At 39.2% G+C, this 20,785-nt stretch overlaps 1 protein-coding gene and 1 long non-coding RNA gene across 2 annotated transcripts in view; both read right to left on the minus strand.

Moving 5' to 3' along the window:
- LOC136864685 (leucine-rich repeat flightless-interacting protein 2) overlaps window positions 1–20,785 on the minus strand; it is a 337,500-nt gene that overhangs the window by 274,932 nt on the left and 41,783 nt on the right. The gene's annotated exons all lie outside the window — the stretch shown is intronic.
- The window catches only part of LOC136864686 (uncharacterized), a 29,977-nt gene continuing 17,620 nt past the window's right edge, over window positions 8,429–20,785 (minus strand). The window contains exon 3 of the long non-coding RNA XR_010859354.1: window positions 8,429–9,398. This is a non-coding gene — a long non-coding RNA (uncharacterized lncRNA). The remainder of the gene's footprint in view (window positions 9,399–20,785) is intronic.

The raw sequence follows: 20,785 nt of genomic DNA on the forward strand, positions 1-20,785 counted from the left end.
TCGACTGACTCGAGTTACTGCATATTGTTGGCGATTCATTCACAACAGCGCCGATCCTCAAGACAAGAGTTGAAGATGTCCTTTCACTCCTGTATCAAAATTGTACAAGTGTGTTATGCTCAAGAGACAGCCAATCTCAACTCTAAATGCTGCATCTCAAGGAAGAGTAAAATTGCACATTTACATCATCTCTTAAATGATAAGGGAATGCTAAGGGTAGGAAGACTTGTAAATTCAAATCTACCTTGTGACACTAAACACCAGCTTATATTTCCTCCCCAGCACGCTCTCACAAACCTTGTTGTGATGGCAGAACACATTGGGCTTTTGCATGCAGGTGCTCAATTAGTAATTGCATCATTAACACTTTCAACACTACCATATTTTAACATGGATCCTGGCTGTGAATTGGGTCTTTTTGCTAATTTTTAACACGATATTATGGAACAGCAAAACATATTACATGCCTGATTTTTGTACCATATGAAGGTGTCAACCATCCAAAATGAAGATTTTAATCAACAAATGAATATCTGAAGTAATTTAATTATACTAGTCTTATGAAAAACATGAAAAAAAAAAATAGTATGGAAAAAATTTTTACATTGAGGTTATACCAATAAGCTTGCTGAAACAAAAAAAAAAAAAAATCATTTAATCCGACTACTTAGGCCACAAATAAACACAAATGCAGTGGAATAAAATATTTACCTATTTAGGAATAGTTTGTTTTCGTATGGTAGTCCTGAAAACATTGGACTATATACAGTCCTACTTTGCACTCCTTGCACCACCATCTACTCTCTTTTCTGACGCGCTTACCACTCTCCTTCTTGCCCCTGTCTGAGCATACCTTGCAATAACGAGTACCATTCACTTTATTGTTCGTTGGAGGAACCTTTTCTGGAAAATGGTGAGCAAAAGTCCTGTCAACACTGGGGGAGGGAGTAGGTTCCAGCCTTGAGATTTCTCCTCCCCCTTTAGCTGCTAACCGCGAACTGTTCACTCTCATGTAATCCACAAGAGATATCTTTGATTTTGAGATCTCTTTATATAGAATGAAACCATTCACAACAGACATAAGGAAGAAATGGAAGAAGAGCTTTTTCCACCATTTCATTGTCTTCCGTGCAAATGGGTAATAACTGTTCAGTTCATCTGCTCTATCAACCAGTTTTATTTATATTGTAATCAATGACTACGTCAGGCTTTAGTTTCTGTATGACACCACCCTTCGATCTAACAGAAACAAGTGTAGTGGAAGCCTTATGTTTTGTTGAAAGGGATAAAACATCCTGCTTGCTCTTCCACTTCACAGCAAGAAGGTGCCCTTTCCTTAAAAATATCATCTCGTCCTTCTTCAATTTCTTTGTCTTGAACGTTGGTGGTAAACCCTTCCCGTTTTTCACAACAGTTCCAACAGCCAGGGTTTTCTTTTGCCACAGCATATTCAGTAGGGAGGGGCTAGTATAGTACCTGTCCATATAAATACAGTGGCCCTTAACTGAAAAACTGTGAGCATAATCTATCTACAAGAGCCTGAATGCTGTTGTCAACGTTCCCTGTGGATCCTGTATATATTTCACAATTCAGTATGTAGCCTGTTGCCGCATCACAAAGTACATACATTTTCATACCATACTTATTGGGCTTATTCTTCATATAAACCCTAAACCCTACTCGACCACGGAAGGGACATATAGCCTCATCTATTGTTAGGTTCTCAAACGGCTGAAAACTGGCAATGCATTTGTGCACAAAAAAATCAAAGAAAGGCCTGAGTTTATGTAGTGGGTCATGATTAGGTTCCCCCTTCTCGATGAAGGTGGCATTGTCATTTAGGTGCAACATAAATAAAATTCCGGAAAAATCTATCATGACTCAACAATCGACACACATATGCAAAACTGTTGCAAAAAACCAATAAATTTAGTGAATTTTTACTGCAGACCACCGGTGCCACATGGAATTTTCCTTCAGTTTGCCCTGACGTTTCATTGGTGCAACTGTCGTACCTGCATATCTGTTAGTTTCTGTTTTTATATTTTTGATCACATCGCCACTAAAAAAAATTACTGAAACAATCCATTTCGTCATTCCCCGCGCAAAACTGAGCAGAACCAGATGCCGGGTGGAAGACAGGTAGCTGTGGTTGGTCATGCGATTCTGACCATTCATCATCAGGTTCAGATGATCTAGCAGATGTTCCCGGTACAGGTGAATCATCAGCCTGCGTCTCTTGATCTAAATGAAAAAAATAAACCCAAATTTCTGTAGGCGAAGTATTTCTATCGTTTGTATTCGGAGTAAAATAATATAGCTAAACACTTACGTTCCAAAGTGACGTAATAAATAAAAATCTTACCTGAACTATCGCTTGATACATTATTCGGTTCGTAAGCAGGGTCGTCATCACTTTCATCCATCTTTGAACTCGCTTCTCCCAATAAAATATCCAAAATATCACTATCATTGAGCCGGCATGAAGACATGTTTACACAGTAACACAGCTGACAGCGTGACAGATTTGGCGCGCGCAGCCCACGGCACACCGAGTGCTTTGGTAGAGGTCACGGCAAGGAGAAAATACCCTGTTTATCGTTTCAGTTCAAAATTCCCGATAACTGCTGCATTCTAGTGGTCACTAGATAAACTATTACCTCCAACCAAGGGATGGGAACCGTACGTGATACGTGCAGCTGGATATAAACACACGAGAAAATCACGCCCGTATCGCATACGGGCGCCGTCCAGAAGCAGGAAAGCAGCGCGCCCGTATCCCGTACGGGCGTAGTGTTGAAAGTGTTAAGAGAAGGATTCTGGATTCCCACAGCCAGGACAGTTGTTCAAAGAGTCATCCACAAGTGCCTGACCTGTTTTAGATACAAGGCATCGACAGCTGATAGGACAGTTCCCTGTGACCAGAGTGCAAGAGAGTCGCACATTTCTTGATGTAGGAACTGATTATGCTGGACCTTTCTTCGTCAAGAGGGGAAATGTAAGAAGCAAACAGACAACGAAGAGCTACACTGCATTGTTCATCTGTATGGCTACCAAGGCTCTTCACCTGGTGGTGGTGAGTGACCTCCCTACTGATGCCTTTATGGCAACCCTGAAGAGATTCATAGCTTGACGTAGGAAATGCTCCATCATCTATAGTGATGATGGCACTAACTTCATTGGTGCCAACAGAAGGATGCAGGATCTGTGAAAACTATTCGTTTCAACCAGCTTTTGTGAAGAGACGAGGAATTCATTAGCGATGGAAGGCATCACGTGGCACTTTATACTTCCCAGCTCTCCACACTTTGGTGGACTTAGGGAAGCAGCTGTCTAGTCCATAAAATACCACTTGAGAAGCGTTGCGGGTAATGCGCTACGGACCTTTGAGGAGCTATGTACCCTTACTGCACAGATAGAAGCATGTCTTAATTCTCACCTCTTATCTGCCTTATTCAATGACCCCAGTGACCTTAACTTTCACCTGCTCACTTCCTAATTGGTGCCCCCTTACAACCATTCCTGAGCCTGATATTACTGATCTGCCCATTAACAGATTGTCTTCATGGCAGCGTATCCAGGCAATGCAGCAGGAGTTGTGGAAGAGGTGGTCTGACGATTACCTGAATTCACTGCAGCAGAGGAAGAAATGGACCTGCCCCAAGGAGAACCTAGCAACTGGAACAGTTGTTCATCTGAAGGAGGACATCCTTCCTCCTCTGTTGGAAGTTGGCTGAGGTGGAAACTGTTCACACTGGGAAGGATGGACTTGCACAAGTGGCTACCATCAGAACAAACAGGGGTCTTTTTAAACGACCTGTTAAGAAGTTAATTCCATTACTATTGAACACTAAACAGGATTGTTGTGGCTAACAATGTGCTTTGTGTGATTATTTGTTTCTTTTGTTCACTTCCGAGTGTATACTTATGATGCTGTGTTTGTGATTTGAACTGACAACTCTATAGTGTGCTTGAATACATAATTTCTCCTTAATTTCACACTGCATAATAATGGATGGGGACACAGTCAAACTACTTAGTAGCTTCTGTTAACAGTGTTGTAAATATTCTGTTTGTTTCTGTTTTGCTTATGTTTATATGTATATTTTGTTGAATGATCAATTCATTTTGGTTATTGAACGTGAACTCTGTATGTCAATGCCTGTGTGGTGCTTGAATTGATCTGAACTCTCATGAGGGAATATCAGGCAATTTAATTTGGTGAAATCATGGTGATTCAACGGTGGGAAGCATGTTTTAGCCTAGCTATGGTTAGGCCACTTAGTTGCTCGCTACCACTTTAGGACAGACAGCAGCACCCTTCAGTGTGTATTTATTTTGAAGGCCCCCAGCCGGAAGTGGTGTGGATGGAAGGAGGATGAGGATGGTTATGCTTGGGTGCCTCGAGCAAGAGGAGAGAGGAGGATGTGACAGACTGTTATCGAGGGCATCTGCCCACCAATAGCCAGTATTCTGTATTTATAATGTGTTATATACACGTCGTAAGTGTAATAAATGTTATTTAATCATGTGAGTGATTTACGTTCAAAACAGATGTTAATATGATTGAAACCATAATAAGTTTTGTGATGACATTGGATAGTAGAAATATACATTATGAACACAAGTAAGATACTGGAGATGGAGGGCATTAGTATTTTTGCAACGGACTGTAGCAATCTTTCACCTAGTGGTGACCATTATTAAGAGTGGTTTTAATAGCAGTTTAATACACAATTTTATTATATTATTTTACATATGACTGGCCAGGTTTATCCTGCTGCAGTAATAGAGTAAACTGTACCGTCAGTGTCTCTATGCCGAGTGTTGGGTGGCGGGAAATAACGCCATCAACAAGCCAGCGGCATTGGGCAGAGGAGCTCCGTTTTGGGAGTGGTCCCTCAGTTGTAGGAAATGGCACTGAAAACCACCATGCAGCAACTGTACTCCACGTTCGGAGCGGCTGTGAAAGCTATCAGCTTCCATGTTATACGCAGCATCTATAAATTCTGGCAACTGGTTTAAAATCGGCTTGACAGTAGGCGGAGCAACACGTTGATTGAGGCATTTATTATGTTGTATCAACATGCAGTTTACTCCTCTTCATTTGGATGCATATCGTTTCTGCCCAAATGCTGTGGAAAATGCATAAGGGCTAACGAAGCATGGTCGACGTTGGCTAAAGAAGCTACGCCAAAAAACATCAAATCAGACTATACTAGCCACTGTCAATCTTGGGACGATAACAGGCCGAAGTTGAGAACTGGTTGCCTCTTTGAAGCAGCGGAATATGGACATACCTTGTGTTCAATAAACCATATGAGCAGGTGCAAAATCAAGAGAAAATGGTAAGAAGCAAAAAGTGTGATAATAAGCCAGAGGATATGCAACAGCACATTTGAAGTAACATACATCAGCGACAGCCTGATGACAATAACGGTCAACTTGGGGACCCAATTTAATTAGAGTTGACAGAGTGAATTAAGAGTTCACAGACTGGCTGCCTTGATGAAGAGAAAAACTAATTTTGGAGTTCTTATTTGTTACTTTCAATGACATGTCTCAGTCTTATCCTTGGCTTTGACAATATGAAAGTGACTGAGGTATGAGTGATGCTAGTAATGCCATTCCTTATGCAGCCAGTCCCTACTATGGATGGTGTGAAAATGTTGCTCATACGGTCGGTTGATGCATACATTTCAGTGGGCTTGGCAGACTGATACGTAATAGCAACTTCTGGCTCTGTGAAACTACCTCACTCCTCATTTCCCTAGTATGCCTCTTCAGTGATGCCTAGGCAATTTATGACAGCTGATGGTGGAGCAGTTGAGGATCCAACCAGCCTTAGGGCTGACGACTGAACATACAATGGACATGGTCAAGCAAGAAATGGCTTTCAGTGAAACCATGGAGGCCATGGATATGGTTGCCGAAACAATGATCGTATTCGAATCCTGGAATTTGCTGAAGTGTGGGATCTGTGGAAAGAAAGTGGAATTTACACCTCAACACTTACTATAGTAGAAGCCAAATGTTCCAAATCAACTAATGGATGACGAGACCTTGCGATGGTCAAGGATACAAAAGTGATCCCATTATGACAGTGTTGCTGCTAAACATTAGCTGCTTGTACTAGATGCCACAGTCCATACAGATTATGTATCTCTGAGGCCCACCACAAACACTGAATGCATTAAATGGTGGAGACTTCTTGAGCTTTTCTTGTTTTACACCAAATACAAAGTGTTTATAATGATATATTTTCAGTTTTGTTTTAAGTAGCGCCTTCCTTTAGGAAACTATAGCAATCAAAGAACGATGAGATTGACAATTGCTCAGAAAATACCAAAGTCCATTTCAGAGATAAGAAATGCCTCAGTCCAATCATATATCTGTAACTATCACATGGAGAGTCCCAGGCCTATTCAGGAAGGATTAAAAAATCTTATGTCCCAGACCTATCCATGTAGCTGAATGTTCGCTTTTGACAAGACAAACTTGAGGATGGAGAAACCACGACAGGCTCTGATGAAAGTAGGAAAATGCCACAGAGGGATTACAACACCTCATCCTTATTTTAATGGGAGCTAGGTTGTACTAAATTCAGAGAACGTTGATGATATCCCACACCACTTACAGAATGTACCAGAGAGTGAAAATCTAACATTCTAAAAAACCAATCAGGTCAAGGGAGGGGAAGACTAAGACAAGATAATGAATATGATATTGAATAAACTGATGAATTTAACAGTTTGTGTTTATTCCATCAAAGTGTAAAATTAAGGTAATTAAACAAAAATGGATTCTAGTATATAACTCTGACATTTCATATTTAACTAATCAATAACAAAATTAGGAAAATTAAATACAGTGAAAGTTACAATTCTCTTACAGACAATTGTAAAGCATGATGTTGGTAGCTCTGCTATAAATACATCATCCAGAAATTCTTCAGTGGAAAATTATTCATATTCACGGCGCCGAAGAGCCTGCCTCCTTGGCCGAAAGGCCAGTGTTGATGCCCCCATTTCAGAGGGTCCCAGGTTCAATACCTGGCCAGGTCAGAGATTTTAGCCATGTTTGGTTAATTAGTCTGTCTTGGAGAATAAGCATTTGTGTTCGTCTAAATACATATCTCTTCATATAAACAACGCAAAACTCCACCAACCACTACAGTAACATGAAATAGTGAATATATCTCTCTACATAGGATTGGTGTCAGAAAGTTCATCCAACCGTAAAACTGGGCCAAGACCACAGTTTGCCCCTTGTGACCCCACCAGAGTGTGTGAAAAGTGGTAGAGGAAAAATTCAGTGTCAAAAGAGTCACTCTTAAACAAAAAAAATCCTTTTTGAAAGGGAGATCTGAGTTGGAATGGGAACTGAGGGAGATAAATTTCTTCAACAGGGTTATCTAAAATTCTTTCCTGCTTTATATTGCATTAGTGTAGCTTCTTTATTATGTTCAACCAAACATGTCCAATTCTCAGGAGTGACATAGCCGATACCTACTTTGGTCAGTTTCTCCACCTCGAGGATGGTGAATTTCTTGTTACTCTTTACTTGAGCCAAGATAAGTTTGATGGGGTTAAAATGGACGTAGCATGGAGGTAACTTGATCACTTTTTCTTTTTCTTCCAACAAACTGGCTTTGGTTTGTAAGTTATCACAAATTCCATTAGTTCTCCTACCAGGCTCGATGGTGATGTCCCTGCTTAAGTGCAAGACATTTCTTTCTGCCCAAGTTAGCATTTTCCTCAAGTGCATGGTTGGAGCCCTATCCACTATCACAGAATGATATGGAGTATTAATCATAACAATGGTGGATTTGGGAGAAATGTTCTTAGAGGGAATTTTCAAACCAGTCGGGGAAGAAACTAGGATTCATTGCCTCATGACAGCCTCATGTTTTTTTATGACTGGAACACAAAATATTTAGTACATAACCTCACCACTGCCAAATGTATGAAAATGACCCTGTCACCATGCACTACTTTCAAAAATTGTATCTTTAAAAAGATTGCTATTCTTCCTACAAATTCATTAATGTCTATTAACCTCTTAACGTAAACGTCTGGGAGTACTCTGGCTTTTAGTTTACACAAAAGTGTAAAATCCTGAGTATACTCAGGAATATCGCTTTCTGATCAGTAAATCATATGAAAGCCTTTCGGTTGTTATTTTTTTCCAACAGATGTGTCTGATTCAACCATCAATGACTGTTTGTGACTCAGACAGCTCATTCTGCCAGCTCTTTCTCATTTATTACTTTCAAGTATATTTCATATAATTCATGAAAATGGAGTGTAACGAAGAGTTAATACTGAATTTAGTGGCATAGACTGAATCCAGATTTGTAAGGAGTGCAATGTATCATTGTGTGTTGAGCCTCACTTAGAGCATTTTATACAGCCATAAACATAAAAGCAATATTGATGTCATGTCTTAATTGTCGACTGTTTAGGGCCGAAATGTTCTGCCTTTATTTCACATGTGAATTAGAAAAATAACCTTTAAACAATATCAAGAGTATACACAGGATTTAAAACAGGGACTTCACTACGGCTTATGTTTCACTATTCAGTTTGATAACCTTACTTTCACCGATATTACTGTCACTGTACTTCAATAAATATTCCGTTTTAGGAATAAAAATCAGAAAAAATGAGTAAAATTTCATAGATAATCTGTATGTTGAAATGTTAACCATTTTCTTCTTCAGCCATAAAAAAAATTTGCATTACACAAGCCATACACAAGTCTGACCCTGGGTAACAATAGCTATCCCTCCTGTTTATGCTTGCCTTTTTTCAAGAAGAATGAATTTTTGGTTGACCTCTCTAATGTTCACTGGCACTTTGCACTGGTTGTAACATAGTTCAATAAATGTACAGACTATATGTAGAAACTGTGTGGCATAGCACTATATTAAAATTTATATTATTGTAAATGCACAATGAAGGGTAACGATAACATTTCACTTTTGGATGTAACAGATTTATATATGTACCTATAGCAATAGTTGCCTAACTAATTCCGAAAGCACATAAAACCAACTATTCTCATAAAGTAGGAGTCATTGCTAGCCAAAAGCTCAGGGACTTCACGAGTACACATGTACTGGAAATGTCAATCCCACACCGATTCCCTTCCACCACCTTGTGGACAAGGGGAAAGGAGAGTGCACAACTACCTGGGAATGGCTACACCAGTAGGTGCGTACTGGTTGCCATAGCAACCGCCAGCCTCACTCACAAGGCTGTTATCTGTCTGTATAATTGCAGTGTTTTAATGTAACTAGAGTTGTTACTTCATGAATGGACCAGTGACAATCTTCATAAACCTCCAAATTGTGCAGCAGCAGTGGGCGAGATGATGTTTCGACTAACGAACACCACCTGAAATTTAAAGAAACAAGATTACATTAACAGACAAAGATCTTAAGTCTTATGACTTGATTGAGAGTTAAACTTGTTTGCTCCTCTCCATTAGTTATAGAAATATCTTAAGTCACAATGATATAAATGTTCACAAAACTGATAGTGAGGAAACAAATGTTTACTATCAAATATAAAGAAAATGAACAACGTACTTCAAACGTGTGCAGACCTATATGCGACAAATGGTGTGGTAACATTAAAAATAGGGTAGTTCCAATAAACAATGAACATGCAAGATCACAATGTACACTGTACAGTAAGAGTAACCAAATCTTAAATCATATTTAATAAACCAAGACTTTAAACAGCGATTAAGAACACTGTTACCTACACGTTAATGCAACCTGATGACTGAAATGTTCATTCCTCCAATGACGTGAACGTATCCCAGTAGGTACAGTTCTATAAATGACATGAAAATGAAATGAAAATCCACAGCCTGTTTCCAGTTTCATCAGGGTCAGGAATGGAATGAATAAGACCCCATCCAGCAGCGAGGACAGGAACTGTGTCGGCTGCCAAAGCCAGTCTCACTCCTCTTGAGAAATGATTAATGACAGATGAAGGCCAGGTTTATTCAATCTTAGATAAAAGAACACCAACACACTCTCTGTTAACATAGCGTTAAAAATTTAGCAGCATGTTAAGATTCTTGCATTTACCCAAACATTTCCCGGGAACAGTTAGCTAACACGGTGTTAACTCTCACAAGAGCCACGATCAGTGAGAATCTAGAAGGCAATGGCAGAACCAAGCAATTTGCGAGTGTGCTTCGATAAGCTTTGGTTTGAATACAGCTGTAAACCAAAGTGCAGGAAGTCAACACTATTAGAATTTTTTTGTCTTGACCTTGAATTTTCTGTTGCTCTATAGACCAATATGAAAAAAGCTGAGAAGAGAATGCGTAGTTCAAATTTCTCTTCTTTTGGACATTATTTCCAAGTATATACACTAGCGTCAGAAAGTTTAGACTTGCCCATGAATTTTCACTTGCCATGAAAGATAGGGGCTATTTGTTGAAAATCAACACGGAAATACCTATGTTTTTAAAACTAACTACTTTTATTACACATTTCACTAGATTTTACTTTATACTGATCATTCACAGGGAGCTAGAAACAATCACACTGCCTGTTAATCAATTGTCCACCCTTTGCTTTGATTACTGCTTTACAGATGTGTGCCATTCTAACTGTTCATTTTTCCAAAGTCTTGGTATTTATACATCCCCAGGTTTCTAACAGACATTGCCACAACCCATCCACACTGCCTGGCACCTTTTCTTTCGCTTTCCTGTTAAGTTCTTCCCACAAAATTTCAATAGGTGACAGATCGGGTGATTGAGGAGGCCAGACCATTAATTCCTATTTTCCTTCAGCTTGTTTCCTTTCCAGATACTGCTTGCAGAAATGAGAGATGTGTTTAGGATCATTGTCCTGCTGTAGAACAAATCCTTCACTAATCAGCTTTATTCCAGATGGCAGGCACTGCACGAAAGAATACGGTGATATTGTTTCTTTTCCAGTTTTCCCTTTACTTTCACCAAATCACCAACCTGATTATTTCCAAAACATCCCCACACCATCACATGTCCTCCTTCACGCCTCACCAACGGAATTATGGAAGATTCCATAACACTTTCGCCGGTGTGGCGACGATTGGAATAGAATTTTTCAAATTTAGGCTCAACCGTCCAAAGCACTCTTTTCCATTGTTTAGCGGTCCAGTTAGCATGCATTTTGGCCCATTGTAGCCTTTTCTGCTTGTGTACAGTTTTCAACAATGGTATCCATGCTGCTACGCGACCAAACAATCCCGCCTCAAGCGGGCAATTTTTCACTGTTGTCACAGACACAGGTTATTCTCTTGTTTTATTTATCCCTGAGCAAATATCTACCACTGTACGCCTTCTGTCATGCTTGCTGAGGATTAAAATACAGTTATCTTCAATTTTAGAAGTCTTCCTTGGAAGTCCACTGTGTGGTCGATCCTCATGACTACCAGTTTTCTCTGCGTTTCACTGCTCTGCGGACGCTGCACTCTGAAATTTTTAATTTTTCTGCAATTTTTCAGTTCGACCACCCAATTTATTTAAAAGCACAAGCCTTGGCTCTGTTTTCTTGGGTTATATTAGCCTTCTTCTCCATATTCGATTGTTTGATGTGTGTTGTTACTGTAGATATGCCCAGACAACAACAATGTTGAAAATAAACCATCAGGTACAGAGATTGCTCAGGATAACTTCTGTAGGCTAACTGTCAACTTCCAAGACAGTGAGGAAACAAGAAGGACAAGTAATCACGTTAGAGAGACACGTTTATTACCTGGGAAAGAGCCGGAAGTTATCCAGGTAGAAGCAGGGAGTAAGAGCTAGGGACCATAAATCTGTCAACTTCTTTGAAAAGATAAAGTAAAATCTTGCAATATGCACTGAAATAGTTTTATGAAAGTGCTGAAAGCATCCATACATAAGTAACAGAACTGAAGTACCACTTATCATCACACAGAAAGCAATTATTTAAGAAAATTACTAATTTTTGCAGGTGAGTAACTTTCTGATGCTAGTGTATCAAGTGTTCTCCCTAGGACTTTTTAATAGGCACACCACCCTGCCCTTTTTACAGACCGCATGGCTAACATAACCTAGATATGTGTTAATTTCATAACATTAATACATATTTCAGTCAAAGGGTGTTCCAAATTAATATGTAAATACTGCAAAACTGTTTATATAAATGATAAATCTTCAATATTGCCAGCACCAATTGAATCATTTTCATCCGAGTTCAAATGTTCAGCTTGACTATCACATAGTATCGTGCTCGAGCAGTGTCCGGATTAGCATGCGAACATTAGATTCCGCATGACACTCCACAGCAACCAAGCAGTAAATCCCGGTGTTACATGATGATGAACGAGCAGCAGAACACGAGAAGTTCAAAATTCCCTTACGTCTTCTTTGTGGTGATAACACTAAAATAGTTCAATTTTGCAGTTAATGTTTACCTGTCTGACATTATTGTTATTGCTCTGAGGGGAATAAACTGAAGTTTGATCACAATTTTTTTACATCCCGCCCGGCAACTCATTCCTGCCACCCGGCTGGCAAAAATTTTTGGGGAGAAAACTGCATACCTATTATAGAAAGTAAGCAAACTAATGTCTGGCCCAGCGGTGTAGGGGGCATTGTGTCCGCCTGTCACCCGGTGGCCCCGGGTTCAATTCCCGGCCGGGTCAGGGTTTTTTTAATTGTAAATGATTAATATCCCTGGTCTGGGGACTGGGTATTTGTGTCGTCCTTAACGTTCCTTTCCTCGCATTCAACACTTTACACTTCCGCCATTTACATAATATACACAGGTTCCTAACATATGGTGCACGTAGGGGCAGAAGATCTTCATAGGCAGACGCCCCGAACAAATAGCATTAAAAAAAAAAAGCAAATTAGTGGATCCATGCTCAAAGCTAAAACTGATTATTGGCAAAAAATTTGTAGTGAATTCGATGTACATACTAACATTAGCCAATGCACGATCAAGCAACTGAAAGAACTGTGTGAAAATAATCTCTTTTCCGTTTTCTAACCCTTTCTGGAAAAGGCCTATCATATTCCAAACATAACGATACAGAAGTTCTGCATCTAATGCACCTACCATGTTTTGAGCTAACAGACAATTTATCTAGGCAGTTAATTTAACAGAGTTTCACATATTGTTAACCAATGTTGATTTAATGCCAATTTGATTAAGTTCACTGTTAAATTATTCTAACAGGCAGTTAAATGTCAACTGAGGTTGAATAAAGCGGGCAGAAATGAAATGATATTGAAGTGTGTTGCCGGAATGAAAGATGACAGGGAAAACCAGAGTTCCTAGAGATAAACCTGTCCTGCCTCCGCTTTGTCCAGTACAAATCTCGAATGGAGTGACCAGGATCTGAACCATGGAACCCAGCGGAGAGAGGCTGTCGCACTGCCGCCTGAGCGATGGAGGCACAATGACTTAACCTGGATGTTGAGTACTATTTAACCATCACAGTTGAAGAGCACGCTTCTTAAATGCCTGATATCCACAACAATGCCCGAATTAAATTTGATAAATACAGGGTCTGTGTGAATGACAATCCTCTTTTCTTATTTCCGTGGCAATCCAACAACAGCCACAAAATCTTGAAAAAATATGAAGAGCAATTGACTAGAGGAATAATAATAATAATAATAATAATAATAATAATAATAATAATAATAATAATACAATGTAAGTTTACAGATATGCAATGAACAAGCGAGAGAGGCAAATCAAATGTTCACATTGTGAATAGATGGAGAGGAGGTATTTTTTTTTCTATTTGTTTTACGTCGCACCGACACAGATGGGCCTTATGGCGACGATGGGATAGGAAAGGCCTAAGAATTGGAAGGAAGCAGCCATGGCCTTTATTAAGGTACAGTCCCAGCATTTACCTGGTGTGAAAATGGGAAACCACGGAAAACCATCTTCAGGGCTGCCGAGGGCAGGGTTTGAACCCAGTATCTCCCAAATGCAAGCTGATAACTGTGACCCAAACCGCACAGCCACTTGCTCAGTTTTCCATGCAGATTCCGTCATAGTGAGGGCAGTAATAATTCTTATTGTATAAAGATTGTCTTCACTAACCCCTTAACCCCTGAGTGCTGTGCAAGGTACAGCACGCACCAAACATGCAAACTCTGCACAATGCTACTATTTGGGATTCTGGACTATGAACATTAAAACAAGAATAATAGTTAACACCACCTTTCCAATACTTATCTTTCCTATATTTAGGAAATAAACATTACAACAGGCGTTGTAAGATGGGACATGTTTCGCTTAACAGTAGTAAGCATCATCAGCCGAAAATAAATCTTAGCCTAAAGTTAGGTCAGGGCCCTGAACCTAGTGTCCTTAACATATATGGCACCCTAAGAATCAACATTTATATTTATAAAATGAAAATAGGTTTAAAACTAGTGTGAAAAAACATGGAATGTTACAACATGGCTAAGAGAAAAAACACAATCGAGTTGAGACAGAGGATAAGAACAGAAAGTAGGCTATAATACAGAGCTGGTAGTGAAATAATTAAAATCATTAGGATATCATTGTTACCAGTCAGTCAATCAGAATGTTCAAACATAAAAACAAGCGTGGAAATACAAACTATCTGTACAAAATACGTACGCCTGGCAACCCTATTTATGATATAGATGTTGATTCCCATAGGGAATCAACATCTATATCATCTGATGGCCAAGCAGGCATCAATTTTTAGTGATGAGACAAAGTCTCTTAGTGCATTGGCACTGCCGGTGGCTCCAGTTAGCCTACGCAGTGGCCTCCACGGTATGCACTAGCCAGCGTATTGGTAAGTGTGCTAGGTACCAACTGATGAGCCCACCCTAGCACACGAGGGCGAAACGCTGGCAACCAAGAATGAGCTAGCTGGAAAATTTATAATGTCCAATAACGGACCATTTATATTGGTATTAACCCTATTTATCACGGTCCAGAAGGGTTGCCTTGCTGCTTGACCTAGCCTTTTCAGGTTATTACCAAAATCTTCCCATGACGTCTTTTTGGATTGTAGTTACAATGCAGTACTGCAATTAAAATGTACCTATACTGCATGCACAGTTTAGGCTATGTTAGAAATTACACTGTTACAGTTTAGCTATTAACAGACAACATTATTTCAAAGATAATATTCTGCTTGACCAGCAACAGTTATTTAGTGATAAAAAAGAAAGAAGGGAAAGCAGTGCTCGCCAAGTTGCACAGAATGTCGAGTTAGTGGGATTCTACTTCATTATGTTTAACCTTTCTTAGTGATGGTAGTTGGTTAATGTTCCTATGAAAAAGTAAATAAATAAATAATAAACCAACAAAAACCAAACAAACCATAACCCACAAAAGGAAGTAATATCTTTTTCCTTGAAAACTTTAGCATCATCCAGTCCCAATACGGTCTACAATGAGATTTATTACTTGTAATTCTGGACTATGTCGAACTTTCTTTCACACGGGGATAAGGTATTGTTTTCTCTTCCTTTTTAATGTATAAATAGACTTGATCTATTGACCGCTTTCTTTCCTTTGAGCAACTCCCAAGTCAGCAATTTTAGCACGGTCACAAATGACTATGGCTAGAAGCAATAAAGCATGGCTTTCTGACGAGTATTTTGTTTGCTTCTGAACATCAGTTACAACAACTCGGGTGATAGTGATCTTGATTTCGATGATAGTTCGTTGCAAGTGATGTTGCTGTGGCAGAAATATAAAGTGAAAAAATGAAAGTAGGGTGCATGGTATTAAGCCAAGTGCTTGCAAGACACATACCTGTGCATTCCAGTGTGAAGCCATGTCTACTCATGTGGTTTTGAGGGAGGTATTCTGCGATGTAAAACAGAAAAAGTGTGTACCACAATTGCGAGTGTGTATGTGCCAAAACTAGCGAGTTATAGCTGTTCAAATATTGTATATTTTACAGAGAAATTTTCCAGCCACTATGTTGAAAGAAATGGTGGGGACCTGGAAAAAAATGGTGATGGTAGAAAAAGTTGAATGTAGAATGCTGTTGACGCGCGTGTGCGTCATTACATATGATTTTGTTTTTCCTGTCTTTACTGGTCGGCAATGAGATTGGGCTTTGTTCTTCTGTAACAGAACTTCAACTGAGGTTTGATTTATATGTTCGGATTATTGGTTCATGACCAGTTTCCTTTGAACATGGTGTAATAACATATGAAAGTGGCAGTGACAATTCTACTGGTCCTTCAAATTCCATTACAAAAAGTACATACAAAAGGTAAATCAATGAGAAAGCAATGAAAATAGTGCCACAAAAATGGGAAAAAGAACTGACTCCATTTATTATCATCCTCAGTTCCCTGAAAATCCTGCACTTTGCTTTGAGCCTCACTCTAGCAACGTGTCATCAATGACTTCATGTGTATGTGCAAAAACTTCACTTGTAATGTTAGAACTGCCATCTAATACCTTCTAAAAGAACGAAAAGAAACACATACCAAGTCCTGAAACGATTTATAGGTTTAATTAATGTGGTAGTGAACGTGTTAATTGGGGATAGATTCATCTTCATGATTGACAAGACACAACTACAAAAGGCACAAACTGGGCGACAGACTTCCTTAAAAACATTAGGATTCAAAGGTCAAACAGGCAAAGTATCTTACTCAAATCTCATAAAACATTTGTGATAGGTGAGGGAGAAGAGTCCATAAAAAATTAAGACACTCAGCAACAACTTCAACAGATACTGGAAGAAGGAATAGAGGCTCATTCTTCAGAAAGACATTGTATACTCATAAAAGTATGCCAAAACATACCAGGATATTAAATATGCTAAATGATGAAAAAATATTGTACCGCAACACAAAAGAAAACTTGTTAAAACACCTGTACTCTGTCTTCTCTTATGCTTCGAGACCTGGACTCTTAAGGCTACAGACAAATGTTCCATCGATACCTCTGAGATGGAGTGTTGACATAGAATGCTGCATGTACCCAGGACAGAAATAAGAATTAATTCCTCCATTAATGCCCAGCTTAATCACAAAATGCCTTTCTTCTAGCATCAACAAATTAACCCTTCAGTTTTTCAGCTACATTGTTTGGAGAGATGGTGCGACCCTGGAAAAATACTGGCGATGGAAGATAAAGTTGAATGTAGAAGACTGTGAAAGGACAGCCAGTATGAAGGACAGACTGGATGAAGGATCACTGGCTTACCTGTTCAAAGACTCTTCGAGGCAGAAAAACTTCAAAGATGTGCAACCAAATGGGATCACAATGCTCAGTAATGAGAGCAACGACTGGTGATGATGAACAAAGAGATAAGAGTGTGTATGTTACACAGAGAAATTTTTAAAATTTAGCAATTAAAAGCTGTCAAAAGTTAACAAACCACTTAGATAGAACAATTATATTCACAGCTTGGAACCACACACAACATAGGTAAAAGTAGTGCTCAGTTGGATGTGCAAAACATCCATGTTATTGCACCTGTAACAGAAATAATTTTAGAAAATAAAGTGTTGCATTTTATTTCTCTGAGTACAATCCTGCTTGTTAAGAATTTGTAACTTCGTTACTTAAAAACTAAATGTAGACACCAAGATCATAAATATACATTTGCATTGTCTATTTTTCTCCTTGGCATTGTTCCTGTCAATAAGATTCACTGAATGACTTATTTGGTCATTTTTTTTTTGTTTCAGACACAAAGAACGGGATCTTCTGGTCAAGAGGACACCTCTTCCTAGTAGCACTTCAACTACACATCATAGATTTGTACATCCAAAATATGTCACAATCAGTTGGCATATTGGATGCAGGGTAACGGAAATAGGAAGCTTTCACACAACTAAGATAGTAACATCCACAGTCTGACTGGTAATTTAAGTCTCTGCAGTTTCTGTAAGCCAACATATCATCTGCATAAACTGGATGAAGGATCACTGGCTTTCCTGTTCAAAGTCTGTCTCTAAATGTGGCACTTAAATTTGTATTTGTTTTATGTCACACTGAGACAGGCTGGTCTTATGAAATGATGGGATAGAAAAGGGCCAGGGGCTGGGAAAGAGGCAATTGTGGCCATAATCAAGTTATAGCCCTAGGATTTGCCTGGTGTAAGAGTAGGAAAACATGCAAAACCATCATCAGGACTGCCAACAGTGGGTTTAGAACCCATGTCTCCAGAATGCAAGCTCACAGCTATGTGACCCAAACCGCATAGCCAGCTCGCTCGGTGGGACACAAATGGTATGCAGTCACTGTTTTTGCACATCGGATGAATACATGTATAATGCATATAGGCCTGACCCTGTACCTATAGCTGACAGCCTAACTTAAGATATTAAAAAATGACAATACTGGTATCTCCACTAATACTTAATCTCTTTTTTTATCAGTTTGTAGTTTAAATGTTTCTCTTTGGAAGAAAACATGAGTTGGCAGTAATTAAAGTTATGATCTAGATCTGCAAGTTCTTTGTTTGAAGGGGAGCATCAGCAAACAAAGTTTGGAGGGAACCTCAGCATATTTCATAAGGAGGTTAGTACAAATCAATTTTGTTTATTGGGTTCTGATAGTTAAATCAATGTTTGTTAGGCCCTAGTATGTTTAATGGATGTGTATGAATTCTATATGGTGGCTGAAGTGAAAGTTATAAATTATCACAAATTATGGAGGGTCAGCCGTTGGTGCACTTGTGTCAGCTTATGGTGAAAAAGTTATTTTGGGCTGTTTCAAATTGGAAACATTCAGTTTATAACAGCTAGATAAGATACGGTGGCCACGACTGTTAAGGAGGCATCAAGCCTATATGGTCTGGCACCGTGGTTAGCTGGTTCGAGTCCCACTAGTTGAAAACATTTTTACCATCAGAATATTGGCGGCAGGGTAGGAGAGATGGTGATATACAACTTTTAATCATCAGACTGCGTGCCAAACACATGCATTACATTCCAAATGCCTTCGCAGTGCTCATATGGAGTGAGGGCATATGACACTGTTGATGGTGATTCGTTCAACAGATGGGGGCGTGAAACCTTGAGCAGGCCCCTTAGTGCTATTCAACAGGAGTAGGCTATGTGCTGGCACTGCGTTTCACCTTCTCCCTTCCTAGTACCATACCATCACATCATTCATTTCATCTTAACTCCTCTGATGAGGTTGACGTCATGAAAGGCATCCAGTCTCAAAAACGCGCTATGAACATTCATTTCTCATCATACCAGACTCCGTACAGAAACGGGACAAAGGCTGAACATACATACATTACATGCATACAAGCTACACATAATACAGTATATCTTTTTATGTGATTTTCCAATAAGGGAACCTGAAGCAGACCACATGTGTCAGGTGTAGGCAGCTGATATAAACCATAATCCAAAGCTGATACACGGTGCGTATATTTTTAAAATGTTGTCACACCTATCTTTCAGGTGGTGATATGAAATGGATCCTCAACAAAGTAAATTTCTTAAGTACCCATTCTCTTCTATGGCTGCTGCATTGGATGAGGTGAAACGAGGAATGCCAGTAAATACGGCAGCTTTAAAATAAGGGGTACCAAAAACTACTCTTCTGTACAAAGTTGAGAGGGAAGTCTGCTGCTTATAATGTACAGGATATCCAATGTTTAGGCTGTAACTTATGAACAATGATTATGGAGGTAATCCCAAAAATAAGGTTTCCTACTTTTTCATAAATACATAGACCTGTTCATTTCTACAATGGTGTACATCATTTTACAGCCTTAACATTTTGCTATTTTTCTACATAATCACCATTTCGGTCGATGCAATTTTGAAGACGCTGTGACAGTTTTTGTATGCCCATGTCATACCAGCTCGCTGCCATGCTGTTCAGGAAGTTGTGAGCAGCGCTTCGGGAAACCTAAGGAACCAAAGTGCAGAGATCATCCAGGGTGATCCACCAATCTTCACGCAGGATTTGCTCAACCTTCATAACTGTCACGACGGAAAATGACGGTCTCCCGCTCCTTTGTTCGTTTGTCGTGAATTTATGTCTGACCGGCTGCAAACTCTCTACACCACTTATGAACATTTTTGACATCCATGAACAATTCTGTCAATTGGCAATGGATTTCAATCAGTTCAGTACCTTCTGCGTTCAAAAACCGAATAACTGCGTGCACTTCGTAGTAATACCTAACAGGAGCGGCTGCCAAGCCAAGATTGAGTGCCTCAGTGCGGCATGTGCATGTTTATATGTGAGTGTGGGAAACACTCTTCACAATATTGTGACCAACAGCCACACGAACAGAGTTCTGTATTTATAAAAAAATAGACCACCTTATTTTTGGGATTACCCTCATAGTTGATTAAAGGGTAATTTATTTTGTTATATCATACCGTATAATCTCTGTAAGCCATAGGTGCAAAAGGTGTCAGCCTTAGAAGATAAGGAAAAATTAGGTATCAGCTACATGCGCAAAAAATTAATTTTTAAAATGTGTGTTAAGGGATAATTATTAATTACATGAATATTTTCTTTTTATTCATCTTGTTGGGCACAAAGAGATCTATCTGATGGTACATAAACGTAATGTGTGACTTGTTTAACAAGTTCTTCCCCCTGGATTATGTAAAAAATAATTATTAAAGTGTCAGATACTGGTGCACCTACACTTAATGCTGGGTTTCCGTTTAATAATAAGGCCAATGACCTACATGATAAGACCCTTAAAATATAGCCTTTTATAATAATGCTATGCCTTTGCTGGCGAAATCTAGTATTTACAGTGCACCAAGTCTTCTGGTAAGTGATAGAACAAAT

This window comes from Anabrus simplex, chromosome 2 (assembly GCF_040414725.1).
Source record: "Anabrus simplex isolate iqAnaSimp1 chromosome 2, ASM4041472v1, whole genome shotgun sequence".
In the NCBI taxonomy this organism is placed as follows: domain Eukaryota; kingdom Metazoa; phylum Arthropoda; class Insecta; order Orthoptera; family Tettigoniidae; genus Anabrus; species Anabrus simplex.